Source organism: Hevea brasiliensis, chromosome 4 (assembly GCF_030052815.1).
Source record: "Hevea brasiliensis isolate MT/VB/25A 57/8 chromosome 4, ASM3005281v1, whole genome shotgun sequence".
Classification (NCBI taxonomy): Eukaryota; Viridiplantae; Streptophyta; class Magnoliopsida; order Malpighiales; family Euphorbiaceae; genus Hevea; species Hevea brasiliensis.
This window is the reverse complement of record NC_079496.1, coordinates 9,498,398-9,513,814: the sequence shown is the minus strand read 5'-3', so window position 1 is coordinate 9,513,814 and position 15,417 is coordinate 9,498,398. Positions and strand designations below refer to the sequence as shown.

At 36.1% G+C, this 15,417-nt stretch overlaps 1 non-coding gene across 1 annotated transcript; it reads left to right on the top strand.

Annotated features, from left to right (window-relative positions):
- The first annotated feature begins 14,672 nt into the window (after nt 1–14,672).
- LOC131179779 (small nucleolar RNA R71) lies at nt 14,673–14,780 on the top strand. Its single transcript, XR_009148665.1, has one exon. It is a non-coding gene; the product is annotated as a small nucleolar RNA R71 (small nucleolar RNA).
- Nucleotides 14,781–15,417: the final 637 nt, after the last annotated feature.

Sequence of the window (15,417 nt, the reverse complement as noted above, 5' to 3'; positions counted from 1 at the left end):
CATCATGATGATGGTAAAGAGGCCGATAGTGGTGATGAGTGATGATATGATAAGTAGCTTGTTTTTTTTTGTTATTATGATATTTTATTTTTTCATACAGTACATTATTTTTATAACCCATCACTGTTTTATTTATATATAATATTGATTGATATTTTGATATTTGGTAGCTTGATATTGTAAATATTGTGATATTTAGCATTCAAAATTAATATTATATTATATACTTCAATGTAGGAAATAATGTATTAAAAAAAAATAAAAATTTTTCTAGTAATCTGAAACGGATGAGAAACAGATTTGAAACAGAATTTCTATTTCTATTTAAAAACCGAATGAGTTTCGGTTTTAAAAAGTATTTTATTTGTGTTTATAATTTAGAAATCGATTGGAAAGAAAAATCTGTTTCAGATAAATTGAAACCGAAAGTATCAGTTCCTAAATGGAAACGGATTTTGAAACCGAAACAATTTAGTTTGTAAATTTTGAAATGGAATATCGGTTTCAAAACAGTTTCAGAATTTGAAACAAACATCATATTCCGTTTCTAATTTATTTAGAAACATGCGGATTTGAAACCGAATATTTCGGTTTGAAATCTGTTTCTAAATTCATTTAGAAACCGATTTTCCCTAATTTGAAACTGAATATTCAGTTTTAAATCTCCTTTTTTCTTGTAGTGCTTGCTTGATGAAAGGGCCCTCATTAAGTTAAGTTTTAATCCTTAACAGATGGACTGAAAAGTGAATATTTGGGATAGAAAATCTTGTAATAAACTTAGTTTTCTTGGTGTTAGAGATAAGCTAAGAGGATTAAGGGGACTTTCAAAATCAATTAGAGCTTTAATTTGGTTTTTGTCAAGTTTGAAATACCGTGAAAACATGTTTTAATTTGATGAATACCAACTTTGAAATGCTTGAGGAAGGTTTCAAAGAACAAAAAATTGATTTCCCTCAAAATTGCAATTCTCATGTGTTTAGCTAAATTGGGGATAAACCACATGCAAACAATATTGAAAACCCTATCTCTAGAATTATTTTAATTTTTATTGAAGTTAGATTTAATTCCTCCCAATTTCATAATTAGTAATTTCAATTTAAATTTTAGTCATTTAGTTTAATTAATTATTTGATTTGGCTTAAATTCTTCAAATACTGATTTTAATTTTAAATTTCATTTTTAATATCTTTAAATTTTAGCATTCTAATTAGCTTATTCCTTTAATTCCAATTTAAGCACAATTCCCTGTGGAAATGATATTTTTAAAACTATACTACTGTGGCCCGCGCACTTGCGAAAGCTATTTCATAACAACATCAACAATTTTATTTATTATAGGAGATTTTGTGTAGAAGAAGAAATAAAACATGAAAAGTAAACTTAAAATTGAAAAATCTGATGTTTACCATGAGGAATATGGTGAAGAAGAGCAAAAGTCCTAGCTGGTGCATGAAAAATTGTGTTCTTCCTCTTTTTGTTTCTCTTTTTTTCTTTAATTCTTTCTCTTCTTATTCTTCTCTTTGCAAAAAGTGATGTAAGGAGGCCTAAATACCTCTTGACAAAAACCTTAAGATAGCTTAAAAATGGTTAGAGATGAAGTCACTACACGTGTGAGAAGATTTACTTCTTCAGCCAATTAATGAGGAAGTGCATAGCTTGAACAATGCCTGCGCAACATCTTGTGCAGAGTCAAATCTGGAAAGGATGAGTGAAAACGGGTTTGCATAGCCATATAGTCCCTATGCATATTTTGGCAAGCTATAGAGGTTTTTTGTGATATTGCACAGGCAGGTGCATAGGCTGTGTAGGCTTCGGTGGATCTCCATTTGTCTTCCGTGATAGTGTACAAGCAGATGCACAGGCTATGCAACATCCGGTTCAACTTTTGACAAGTTTTAGCTATTTTTTGAGCTCTCGCATAGGCAGGTGCACAGCTTGTGCAACTTTCGACAGGTTTGCAATTTCTCTATTTTTGTGGATGCGGATTGCACAGGTTGTGCATCATCCTATGCAACTTTTGACAACTTACAAAATTTCTGCTAATTTCTGCATACAAGTTGCATAGACTGTGTAGTATGTTGTGCAAATTTCAGTAGCCATTAAAAATTTCAATTTTTAGGCTTCATTTTTAGCACTTTTGGACTTAGAATTTACTCTTTACTTTTACAATTACTTTTTGGTCTCTCAAAAATATCATTTTATCTACAAAACAAAAAAAAAATTACAAATTAGCCCAAAATTAACAAATATGAAGGATTAATTAAATAACTAATGAAATTAACTAGAATTAACTAATAAAAGAATAAAATAACTATAAATCTAACCTAAATGACTACATGAAATGCATATGTCAATTTCAGAGTTGGATTGTAATGTTTTGAATTAATCTGTATATTTGGATGAATTTTATTCAGATTTATAACATTTATGAGTTTTTATTCATTCCTTGTGTACTTTATTGGCTTGCCTAGTGTTGGATCCAATTGGGTATAGTTTTTAATCTTTGGTTGAAGGAAGATGAAAATCATTTATAGATAATCATGGTTTTGAACTTAATTATCTAGTGTTAGGAATGAATGATGCGTCCCTACCGCAAGTGCACGGGTCGTACAAGTAGTATAGAAAAGATATCGATCCCACGAGGAGTCGTGTTAATGATTGAATTTTGATATAAAAGTTGACTAAATCGAAGTATTTATGAAATTAAAGTAATGAATTGATGGGTAATGGAATGTGAAATCTATATGTGCAAAATCAATATTCTATTCAACAATGTATTAATTAAACTAAAATTGCATCAAATTGAAATAAGCAAGTTCAAATATGGCAATATTCAAAATGACAAGTGATTAAATTCGATTAGAAATTAACAATGGTAAAAAGGCGATTCTGGAGTTCGGGATTTCATATTCGAGCTATTTTGGGATTTTAAATTGGTTATCCAATCTTATGAAACTTATGGGTTTTAAGGAGATTAATTCTTAAATCCTTTGAATTCCCTTTCGAGTGAGACAAAGAGTGCCTTAATCAAACTAATCCTACTTTCGTGGAGTTAGAATTAATTAAGACCCATTAAATTCTTTAATTAATCTGTGAATCCTCTTAATCCTTAGCCTATTTTTAGGTCTAAGTTAATTAAGTCCAATTTCTTGATTATCTATCACAAGGCCTTCTCCTTTCGGTGCTTCAACCATGGATTATGAACATCACTTAATGGGATCCTACACTAAGCATGTCATTAGGCATACAAGAAATGAATAAAACTCATTAAGACCTCAAAATATGGATTACCCAATCAAAATCCACAAAATATCTCAAATATTACAACCCTTACTCCAGAATCAAAAGTAAACTACTCACTATCCATAATGCTTACAAGATATATTGAGTTTAAATGGAAATAAAGCTTTAATCTAAGCTAAGAAGTAAGAAATTAAACACTAGAAATGTAGAAAAATGCAAGGAAAGAAAGAAATCTGCAAATCTTGGTTGAAAATGGTGTGGAAGGTGAAAATGACTCCTCAAATTCTGCCTCTCTTCTCCTTTCCTTTTCTGCTCCTTGTCCCCCTTTTTCTAAAATGGGATAATGAGACTATATATAGCATTTTTCTGACATGGAGCCCTAAAATGGTATGTTCTAGGAGGAATTATTTGAGGGAATCTTACTTGACTCATTAATGAACTCTTTATGGGATCATAAGTGGATGCATAAGTTATGCAGTCCCTTATGCGATTTTACTGGTTACGAATCACTTATGCGAATTGCATGACTTGGTGCATAGGTTATGCACAATTCCGTGAAGGTGCATAAGGAGGCGAGAATGTGCATAAGCTATCAGATCTCCTTATGCACATTTCGGTGGTTCGAACATTAATCTTTCTCCTTATGCAGATCTGCATAGCTTATGCGGCAAGTTATGCACAGTTTGGTCAATGCATATTTCAGCTTGAAAACTTGTTTTTGACATCTTTGGCTGTAGAAGACACTCCTCAATGGCAAAATTCTCTTCAGTCCTTCAAAAACACCATTTTTTCTACAAAACAAAGTAAAAATCAAAAATTAATCCAAAATCAACAATTATGAAAAACTAACTAATTAACTAATGAAATTAGCTAAAAATGACTAATAATCAAATAAAATAGTTATGAAATTAGACCTAAATGACTATGCAAAATGTGCGCATCAAATACCCCCAAACTCAAGCTTTTGCTTGTCCTCAAGCAAACTTTAAAATGTTATGCAAAATTTTTAGGGGTGCCTTATCCAAAGAGCTATGAAAATTACCTATTAAAGTAACTAAACACACCTTTAGCCATACCAACAATCCATATAGCCATTCTTCAAAATGCAAAGAATCTAATGCTTATCCAAGCTTTCACCGCTTAGCCATCAAGTCAATTATCATTCAAAATCCCCAAACCAACCGATCAAAAGAGAGAGAGTCATGCTCAAAAGGAATTCTAGAACAATCAATAGTCAAAGTGTCTCTATATAGAATGATGGAATTAAATGAATGAATGGATAATTTTCCAATCCCATAGGCAAATTCCCTATTCCTATCTCCACTAATGTAGCAAATACTATCAAGAGATCAAAGGTCTTTTTAGGGATGTAATGGGGCCATGGGGTTCAAAAATGAGGCTAAGAAGAAAGATGGGTAAAAAGTATTCAAAGAATGAGAATATTTTCAATTTTGAAACATAAGGTACACTTTATTATATCTTTTCTCTCTTTTTTATACATAGGAGAAAGAAATACACAATGAGGATTGTCAAGTGCTAGCATATCTTACAAGACACATAAAATAGAGGGACATTTTGATACTTTAGACTTGTATTTTGCATTTTCTTTTGATGCTTGTCCCTAGAATTTGCCACCCCCAAACTCATTTCTTTTAATACTTTTGGTAGATTTCTTACAATTTGAATAGCAAAAGTGAAAAGCACATATACTAGCACTTTTACAAGATGACAAGCACTTCTTCTCCCTTTTATTGTATATATTTTTTCTTTTTTTTATTTTTATTATTATTTTTTTAGAAAGTGTACCTAATATTCAGTATTATTCTCATGAAAAGGGTTGGAGTGTTTGGTTCATTGGCTAGGTAGCAATAAGGATTTCAAGAAAAATTAGGGATAAAAAGGCTCAAAGGGGTTTTCAAAGGTCAATTTTAATTAGGAAAAAGGGCCAAGGGTTTAAAATGAGAAGGTTTAAATCAAAGAATGCCTAATCATCTCTCTTTTCAAGTACAAGCTGGTATTTCGCCTTGAAAGGTTTAGAAAATTTGTTCTAGGATTGGTGAGCATCATTTGACTACCTTATATCCAATAACTCCCTCTAAGCATTCCAATCTCCAAATGACTAGTTGGGTGGCTTTTTGGCTAAGAAGATATAGGAAAGGGATAGACACTTCAAAACCTTGCACTTTTAGGAAACTTTCAATCCACAAACCCAACTAAAAGGTGAGTCGAATCACTCTCATAGGCACATTTTCAATACTCAAGGGGTTTGGCAAAAGATTTTAATGCATGATGCATGATTCCTAAAAATGAGTAATGCATTAACTAAATGGAGGAAGTCTATTTGTATGCAATGTGTACAATTTCTAAGTGATGTATAATGTGTGTGTAAATGTGTTATGTATATGTAAGTGTGGATGTATATGTAAACTATTTACAATATATGAAAATGAAATGGGATGAGATGTTCCTATACTCAAAATGTGAAAATGAAGCAAAAATCAAGCAAAAATCAGAATGTGCACCCCCAAACTCAAAATTGGACATTGTCCTCAATGTCTCATGCAATGTATTATCAAAAGTCAAAGCAAATAGTAATTACCAGGAATTGTAAAGATTAAGAGCAAAAAGAAAGAGTTACCTGGTATGTAGCAGATGAGAATTCAAGATAAAGGGATGCATAAGAAACTGCGCATGTTATGCAGAGTTAAGTGCTGTCCAGAACATGTGCATAAGTAAGGTGCATAAGCCGTGCGGTGCTGCATAAGAGGCAATATATGTTGCATAGGCTATGCAGGACAGTTGCATAAGGGGAATACAATCTGTGCAATGCTGCATAAGTAGCAGAAAGGGTTGCACAGGCTATGCAAAACAGTTGCATGAGGAAATTCATAGCCTGTGCAGTGTATACAAAAGCTGCTGCATGGGAATTGGCAAGGGAAATGTACAACCAGCAGTAGAAGTATTGAAATATATACAGAGTATGGGCAAATATGTACAAAAGGGTAATAAGTGCAATGAAAATCAAAGAAGACTAATGTAATAGCTATCCAATAAAACTTCAAGAAAAACAGAATTTAAAACAAACTAATTCAGATCAAACAAACATAATCCAAAACAAACTATAAATGTTTGAACATATTTACAAAGAAAAAGTCCTACAAGATTGAACAAAAGTAAAACAGAAGCTAATCTATGTCTATTGTTTTGCCTTTGTCCAAGGATGTTGCTAAGGGTGGTAACTGTAAATTTGTCGAAATGATGGTGCTGGAGGAGGTGATGGAGGTGGGGGTGGCATGCCCAAAAAGATCATGAGTTGCTTCACCATTTCCTTCAATTCTTTCTGCTTGTCCCTGGTTTCCATGACAAGGTCAAATAGGTGATCATGACGATCCTTGAGTGTATCAAGACCAGTGTCAAGCTTCCTATCCACAAAGTAGATATCATCACTAAGCCTGTCAAGATAGGTGAATAAGGCTTTAGTGTTGAATGCAGGAGGGGCTGTGGAAGAGGAAGGTTCAGCTGTAGGAGGTATAAATTTGGCAGAGGCTGCTGGGGTGTCATGTGCAGGCTGAGGGGGTGGGGTAGGTGTAGTAGGGTGTTGTGGAACTGATGGGAAAGGTTGGGTTTCTGGTTGTGCAATGGGCTCAGTTTCTGCTGCAGGTTGGGCAGTATCAAAATATGACAAATTGAACCCTGTTTTGGTTAAGTGTGCAGTATCAAAATATAAAGTGTCCACAAGTGCTGGTATTGAGTGCTCTGCAGGATTAAAACCAAAATGCTTGGCTATGACAGTGATGAGCCCACCCAAAACAATGTCACCTATGGATTTGGTGGCAATATGCAGCACATGCTCACAAAAGAAATAACCAGGAGAAACCTTAACTTTGTGAAATGCACACCATAACATAAATAGTTCAGATTTTCCCACAGCACCAGAACTAGTCCCTCTGCCCAATATGGTGCTAGCAATCAGCCTATGAATAAACCTAAGGGCAGGGTCAAGTATTTGGGATGTTTTTGATCTTCCAGCAGAGAAAGTTTGAGGTTGGTTTGTGATGATTCTCCAAAATTGGGCAGCATTCCAAATGCCCTTATTGGCTACCTCTACTCCAGTATGTGGTACTCTAAATAACCCATCAATTGCAAAACCAAAAATGCTATGAAATTGGTCCAATGACAGCTCTCTATTTTGCCCCAAGCATCTAAATTTCATAATTGGTTTATGTTCTACATCATGCAATTTAAGGGTAGCAGAGAATGAAGAAATAAACTCCAAAACTAGAGTTGGATAAACTATCTCCTGTTTATGCACAAATTCCATCCAACCCATCCCATCAAGATATGCAACTATATTGTCAAATAAACCAAGGGATTGTAGAGAATCGGCAGATATATACCTAGTGGGTTGTACCCTCCTATCCTTGAGTCGCTTAAAAGCTGCCTTTTGAATTGTATCAGGAAGAGGCCAGGGTAGCTTTGATACATGTGAGGCTACCGAAATTGTCTTTTTGCTGGAAGAGGGTGTAAAGGCTGGAGCTTTTGGCTTTTTGGGTGGCGATTCCGACAATGGGGTGGGTGGGTCTTTGCGTTTGGACAGAGGAGGGGCAGAGGACATGGGTCGCACAGATTTGGACCGGATTTTACGTTTGTATGTGGTTGGGGGAGGTGGGGGGGGTGACGCCAGGAGGAGAATTGGGAGTGGGGGTATCATTGACAATGGCGAGACTTGAGAGGAGAAGTCAAGGAATGGGGAGGGGATTCCATTGCCGATGGAGAAGATGGAGAGATAAGGGCGGAAATGAAAATCGAAGAAGAATGAGAATTAGGGCAAATGTAGTGAGAATCGAAATGGAGAAGAAGGTGTGAGGAGGAGTTATGCCAGAATGAGGATTGTGAGAGAAGAAGGACAGTGAACAGGTTTATCGGGGTGAAGGTGGGAAAGAAAAAGGAAAAAAATTTGATTTAAATGGGTTTTGTGAAAGACTGCATAAGGGGAAAGTGCATGTGCATAGCTTATGCACCAGCTTATGCAAGTGTTGCCTTGTTTTGAAGTTCAGAAAAATATGTCATGCAGAAGTGCATAGGCCATGCACGTTGCTTATGCAGGTCTCGGCAACTTTTGAAAATTGGGAAGTGAAGTCATGCGGGAGTGCATAAGTCATGCACTCCCCTTATGCACCTCTCGGCAGAATTGGTTTTTCAGAAAATCAGGTCATGCAGAAGTGCATAGGTCATGCACTCTGCTCATGCACTCTTCGGCAATTTTTGGAATTTGGGTTGGTGGTCATGCAGATGTGCATAAGCTATGCACTCTGCTTATGCACTCTTCGGTGGGTTTTGAGATTCAGAGTATGAGGTCATGCAGAAGTGCATAAGCTATGCACTCTGCTTATGCAGGTCTCGGCAACTTTGGTTTTTCTGGGTTTCTGGTCATGCAGAAGTGCATAGGCCATGCACGTTGCTTATGCACCCCTCGGCAGGTTTGAATTTTTGGAGTTTCTGGTCATGCAGAAGTGCATAGGTTATGCACTCTGCTTATGCAGACTTCGGCAGAGAGAGAAAATGCAGAATTTGAAGTTGTGCAAATGTGCATAAGTCATGCACTCACCTTATGCAAGTTTTGACAGATATGAAATTTGACAAAATGAGGTTATGCAGAGTTGCATAAGCTATGCACTCTCCTTATGCACTTGCAATAAAGGTGGAAAATGGCAAGAATTGTGGTTATGCAGGATTGCATAAGCTATGCAGTTGCTTATGCACAATTCAACAAAATTAAGATTGCAATGGAACATGATTTGCAAGTGTGAAAAATACCCTAAAATGAAGAAATATAATTCCATGAAGCATAAACCATGAGAAATTTTCACTAAAAACACATCAATATATACAAAGTGTATCAAAAAGGCATCACACAAGCATGTAAAAATGGATCCTACATAAAAGACCTTTGAGAACTATGCCATTTTGAGTCAAATTCTGCAAATCAACATTTAGCACATAAAACTCCATAAAATCTGCATGAAGTTGCATCTAACCACAAATGAGAAATGAACTCTCCAAGTTTGGCCAAGAGAATGCAATAGTTCTACCTTGAATTCTACAACCCAAATAATCTCAAAACTACAAAGATGACCAACTTACCACCATATTAACATTAAAGGCACATATACTTAAAAGTTACACACCCAACCTCACCAAAAACACAAGCCATTTGCTGCAGACACCCTTTTTGCTGCAGATTTCATTTTTTTGTTCTGCATAAACCAGATAGCAGCCTAAGGACAGAATCTATCTGCTGCAGATTGCACTTTGCCTCTGCATAAACCAGATTGCAGCTCCTGCACAGGTTATGCAGCAAAAACAAATCAGTTCTTTTGATGGACAATATTTTCAAGTTAAGAATCACTTCCCCAACAGTTCACCAGCCTTTCTTCATTGGATTACATCTACAAGGGACAAGATTTAACAATGTCAAAAATTGAATTTGGGGAGATTTAAGATAAAACAAAATCAATGAAAATGAAAGTAAATTAGCAAAAGCAAAATAAAAGGACTTGGGATGCCTCCCAAGAGGGCTACTTTATAGTCCTTAGCTGGACTTTTCATGAATTTCACTGAAAAGAGGTGAGGGATTGGATAGCTTGTAACAGCTTGCTCCCTTTATTGGGTCTCCAGTTATGTAATGCTTCAATCTATGCCCATTGACCTTAAAATTCCCAGATTTTTCACTCCAAATTTCAATTGCTCCATAAGGGAAAACCTTAGAAACTCTATATGGACCAGTCCACCTCGACTTAAGTTTTCCAGGGAACAATTTCAATCTTGAGTTGAACAACAAAACTAAATCACCTTCTTTGAATTCCTTTTTCCTCAGATGTTTATCATGCCAGACTTTAGTTCTTTCTTTGTAAATACGGGCACTTTCATAAGCATCCATCCTCAATTCCTCAAGCTCATTAAGTTGTAACAACCTTTTCTCACCAGCTTGCTTAAGATCAAAATTCAAGGTTTGAATGGCCCAATATGCTCTATGTTCTAGCTCCACAGGTAAATGACAAGACTTACCATACACCAACCTAAAGGGAGTAGTTCCTATAGGGGTTTTGTAGGCAGTCCTATATGCCCATAAAACATCATCTAGTTTGATAGACCAATCTTTCCGAGAATTGTTCACTGTTTTCTCCAAAATATGCTTGAGCTCTCTGTTAGAAATTTCAACTTGTCCTGAAGTTTGAGGGTGGTATGGGGTAGCTATCTTGTGCACTACACCATACTTCCTCATTAAGCTCTCAAATTGCTTATTGCAAAAATGGGAACCCCCATCACTAATTATAGCCCTAGGAGCTCCAAATCTGCTCAAGACAAATTTCTTCAAGAATTTCACTACCACTCTAGCATCATTAGTTGGAGTTGCAATAGCTTCCACCCACTTTGACACATAGTCAACCCCAACTAAGATGTATTTATTACCATATGAAGGAGGGAATGGCCCCATAAAATCTATTCCCCAAACATCAAACAATTCCACTTCAAGAATATTATTTAGGGGCATTTGATCTCTTTTTGACAAATTTCCACTCCTTTGACATTTATCACAATCCAACACAAATCTCCTCACATCCTTAAAAAGATTTGGCCAAAAGAAACCAGCTTGCAAAATTTTACTAGCTGTTTTAGAGATTCCAAAATGTCCTCCATAATCAGAAGCATGGCAATGATGCATAATACTCTGTACCTCCTCTTCAGGAATACATCTCCTTATTAAACCATCACAGCATCTCCTAAAGAGTAAAGGATCGTCCCATCTATAAAATTTCACCTCATGTAAAAACTTTTTCTTTTGTTGCCATGTCATACCTAGAGGTAAAACTCCACAAGATAGATAATTCACAAAGTCTGCATACCAAGGTAGTTTAGCAACAAGAGAGAAAAGTTGTTCATCCAAGAAAAACTCATCAATAGGGATTTCATCCAATTCTTCATCATCCAATTTTAACCTACTAAGATTATCAGCAACTACATTTTCAGCTCCCTTCTTATCTCTAATCTCCAAATCAAATTCTTGTAACATCAGAATCCACCTAATGAGCCTAGGCTTAGCCTCCTTTTTATGGAGCAAATACCTGATGGCTGCATGATCTGAAAATATAACCACCTTTGAGTCAATAATGTAAGGTCTGAATTTTTCCAATGCAAAGACAATTGCTAAAAATTCCTTTTCAGTTGTTGCATAATTTGTTTGAGCCTCATCCAGTGTTCTACTAGCATAATAAATAGCATAAGCCTTTTTGTCATTTCTTTGACCAAGAACAGCTCCAATTGCATAGTTGCTAGCATCACACATAATTTCAAAAGGTAGGCTCCAATCAGGTGGTTGCATGATTGGTGCAGTGATAAGAGCTTGCTTCAACCTGCAAAAGGCATCCAAACACTCTTGGTCAAATATAAATGGTGTATCATTACTTAACAAATTAGACAAAGGTTTGGCTATTTTAGAAAAATGCTTGATAAAGCGTCTGTAGAACCCGGCGTGTCCTAGGAAACTTCGAATTCCTTTGACATTGGTAGGAGGAGCCATCTTCTCTATCACTTCAACTTTGGCTTTATCAACCTCTATTCCTCTGTTAGACACCAAATGTCCAAGCACTATCCCTTCCTGAACCATGAAATGACACTTTTCCCAGTTTAACACAAGGTCAGTATCTGCACATCGCTGCAAAACTTTAGAAAGGTTAGCCAAGCATATATCAAATGAAGATCCATAAACAGAAAAATCGTCCATAAAAACCTCCATTATGTCTTCAATGAAATCTGAGAAGATTGCCATCATGCACCTTTGAAAAGTGGCTGGTGCATTACATAACCCAAATGGCATCCTCCTATAAGCAAAGGTTCCATATGGACAAGTAAAAGTGGTTTTCTCTTGATCATTTGGATGGATAGGGATTTGAAAAAAACCTGAATATCCATCTAAATAGCAAAAGTAAGAATGCCTAGCTAGTCTTTCCAACATCTGATCAATGAAGGGAAGTGGAAAATGATCTTTTCTAGTGGCAACATTTAATTTTCTGTAATCTATGCACATTCGCCAACTAGTCACCATTCTAGTGGGAATTAATTCATTATTTTCATTTTTGACAACTGTCATTCCACCCTTTTTTGGGACAACATGTACTGGGCTCACCCAAGTCTTATGCGAGATAGGGTATATGATCCCTGCATCAAGCAACTTCAAAATTTCCTTTTTAACAACTTCTTTCATATTTGGGTTCAACCTCCTCTGATGTTCAATAGATGGCTTACAATTTTCTTCCAAGATGATTCTATGCATGCAAAAGTGTGGGCTTATTCCCTTAATGTCATCTATGGTGTATCCTAAGACTTTTCTAAATTGTCTCAACACTCTTAACAACTTATCAGCCTCTAAAGTACTCAAATTTGCATTTACAATTACTGGATAAGTGTTATTAGTGCCAAGAAATTCATACCTGAGCTGAGAAGGAAGTTGCTTAAGTTCTACCTTAGGTGCATCTTCTTCCTTGAATGATGGTTGCTTAAATTCTGCTTTTTCCTTTTGTGTGAGTTGAAAAACTGGAGCAGAAATGAATGGTGGACTTCCCTCTAAGTGTTGAGCATATGCAGCTACATGAGGGTTGTCATAGTCTATGCCTCCTCCATGAACCAAACAATTTTCAAGTGGATCTTCTGGATATTTCTTTCTGAAGTGTTCTTCAACCAGCTCATCAATGATATCAACTCTCAAGCAAGTATCAGCTTCAGAATGATGCTTTTTCATAGTGTTATTAATATTGAAAACCAATTGCTCTTCACCAACCCTAAGAGTCAGCTTTTCTCCTTTCACATCAATCAATGCTCCTGTAGCTGTGAAAGGCCTTCCCAAGATAATTGGAATATTAAAATCTTCCTCCATGTCCAAGATGACAAAGTCAACGGTATGTAGAACTTCCCAACCTTGAGGCACATTCTCCAAAATCCCTTCAGGATACTTGATTGATCTGTCAGCTAACTGAAGAGAAATATGGGTTGGCTTTAGATCTCCCATATTGAGCTTCTCATAAATGGAAAGGGGCATAAGGCTAACACTAGCCCCTAAATCACATAAAGCTTTTGTAGAACATGATTCCCCTATGTGGCATGGAATTGAAAAACTCCCTGGATCCTTAAGCTTTGGAGGAAGTTTCCTTTGGAGGATAGCACTACATTCTTCTGTCAAAGCTACAGTTTCATCATCTTCAAGTTTCCTCTTGTTTGAGAGAATTTCTTTCAAGAATTTTGCATAAGAGGGCATTTGTGAAAGAGCATCAACAAAAGGCACATTTATGTAAAGTTTGTTCAAAACCTCTAAGAACTTTCCAAATTGCTTATCAAGCTTGGCTTTGTGAAATCTTTGTGGAAAGGGAAGCTGTGGCTTGTAGGGTTCAGGAGGTATATATTTCTCTTCCTTCTCTTCAATTTTCTCTTTACATTTTTCTGCACTCTCTTGTTTTTCACTCTCATCAGTTGCTTTCTCATTTTCTCTCTTCTCACTGTTTTCACTCTTCTCATCATTTATAATTTTCCCACTTCTTAAAGTAATAGCTTGACACTGCTCTCTTGGGTTTTCTGGTTGACTTGGAAGCTTTCCAAAAGATTTAGCACTTGAGGAAGATGCTTGTTGTGCAATATGGTTTTCCAGCATTCTGTTGTGTGTTTGCATCTGTTCCAGCCTCGCTTTCATCTCTCTCATTTCCTCATCATGCTTGTTTTGGTTAGCAAGAATCTGTTGTAATAAAGCTTCAGTGGTGGAATTTTGTTCTTGCTGTTTTGGCGGAGGGTTCATATTTTTCTGCTGAAAATTAGGCAATGGTTGCCTATTTTGCTGATATGGAACTCCTTGTTGCTGTTGTGGTTGAAAATTCTGATTTTGAACTTGATTTTGCTAATTTCCCCATGAAAAGTTGGGATGATTCCTCCAATTTGAATTGTAAGTTTGAGAGTAAGGATTCCCCATTTGCTTGTTTCCATAATTACTAACATATGCTGCTTGTTCTCCATAATCTACTCCACAGCTGGTAGTTCCCTCTGCATAAGCCACTTGTTATGAACTTCCAGCTGATGATGATGAACTAACCAACATACTCAAGTCTTCCATCTTCTTAGCAAGGACATTTGTAAGTGCATCAAACTTTGCATTAATCATGTTGAATGGATCAAGATCATACATTCCAGCAGCTTGCCTCTTTTGAGTTAGAGCTGGTCCTCTTGGACTACTCCAAAGATGAGTATTCTTTGCAATTTTCTCCAATAGCTCATAAGCTTCATCTTCATGCTTCATAATAAATTCCCCTCCTGTTTGAGCATCAATAATCCCTCTAATTGCAGGAGTGACATTTGTGTAAAAATTCTGGTTTATCATCCATTTTGGAATGGCATGATGTGGGCATAATCTCTCTAATTCTTTCCATCTCATCCATGACTCATATAGAGTTTCATCCTCTCTTGGTCTGAAAGCTGTCATTTGATTCCTCAACTCTTGAGTTTTTCCAGGTGGAAAATATTGTGCAAGAAATGCATCAGTGAGTTGCTCCCAATTTGTAATGGAGTTGTGAGGTAAAGAATCAAGCCAATCCAATGCTCTATCTTTCAAAGAGAATGGGAATAGCTTCAATCTTGCTGCATCATCAGACACTCCAGGTTGTTTTTGCATGTCACAGATCATAGCAAACTTCTTCAGATGTGTGTGTGGATTTTCAGAAGGATGTCCTCCAAATTGAGAATTTTGAATCATTTGAAGAACTCCAAAATCCATCTTGTAGCTATTTGCATCAATTCTTGGTCTTGCTATGCTCTCTCTCAAGTCATCAAAACGTGGAAAAGCATGATCCATCATACTTCCCCTAGGCACGTTTGCATTAACAACTTCTTCACCTTGGGCTTCATTTTTATTGTTTTGACCATTTCCAGCATTCCCAACACCAATTCTAACTCTTTCATCAGCCATGTCTGCTTTAATTTCGGTTTCTCTCAAAGCTTCCTTTCTTTTTCTGGTTTCTTTCTTGTTGGCCTTACAAAATTTCTCAATTTCTGGATTGAACAATAAGGTTGTGTCACTTGAGCTTCTAGCTCTTCTCATAAAAGATTAAAAGTACCTGAAAAAGAATAAACAAACAC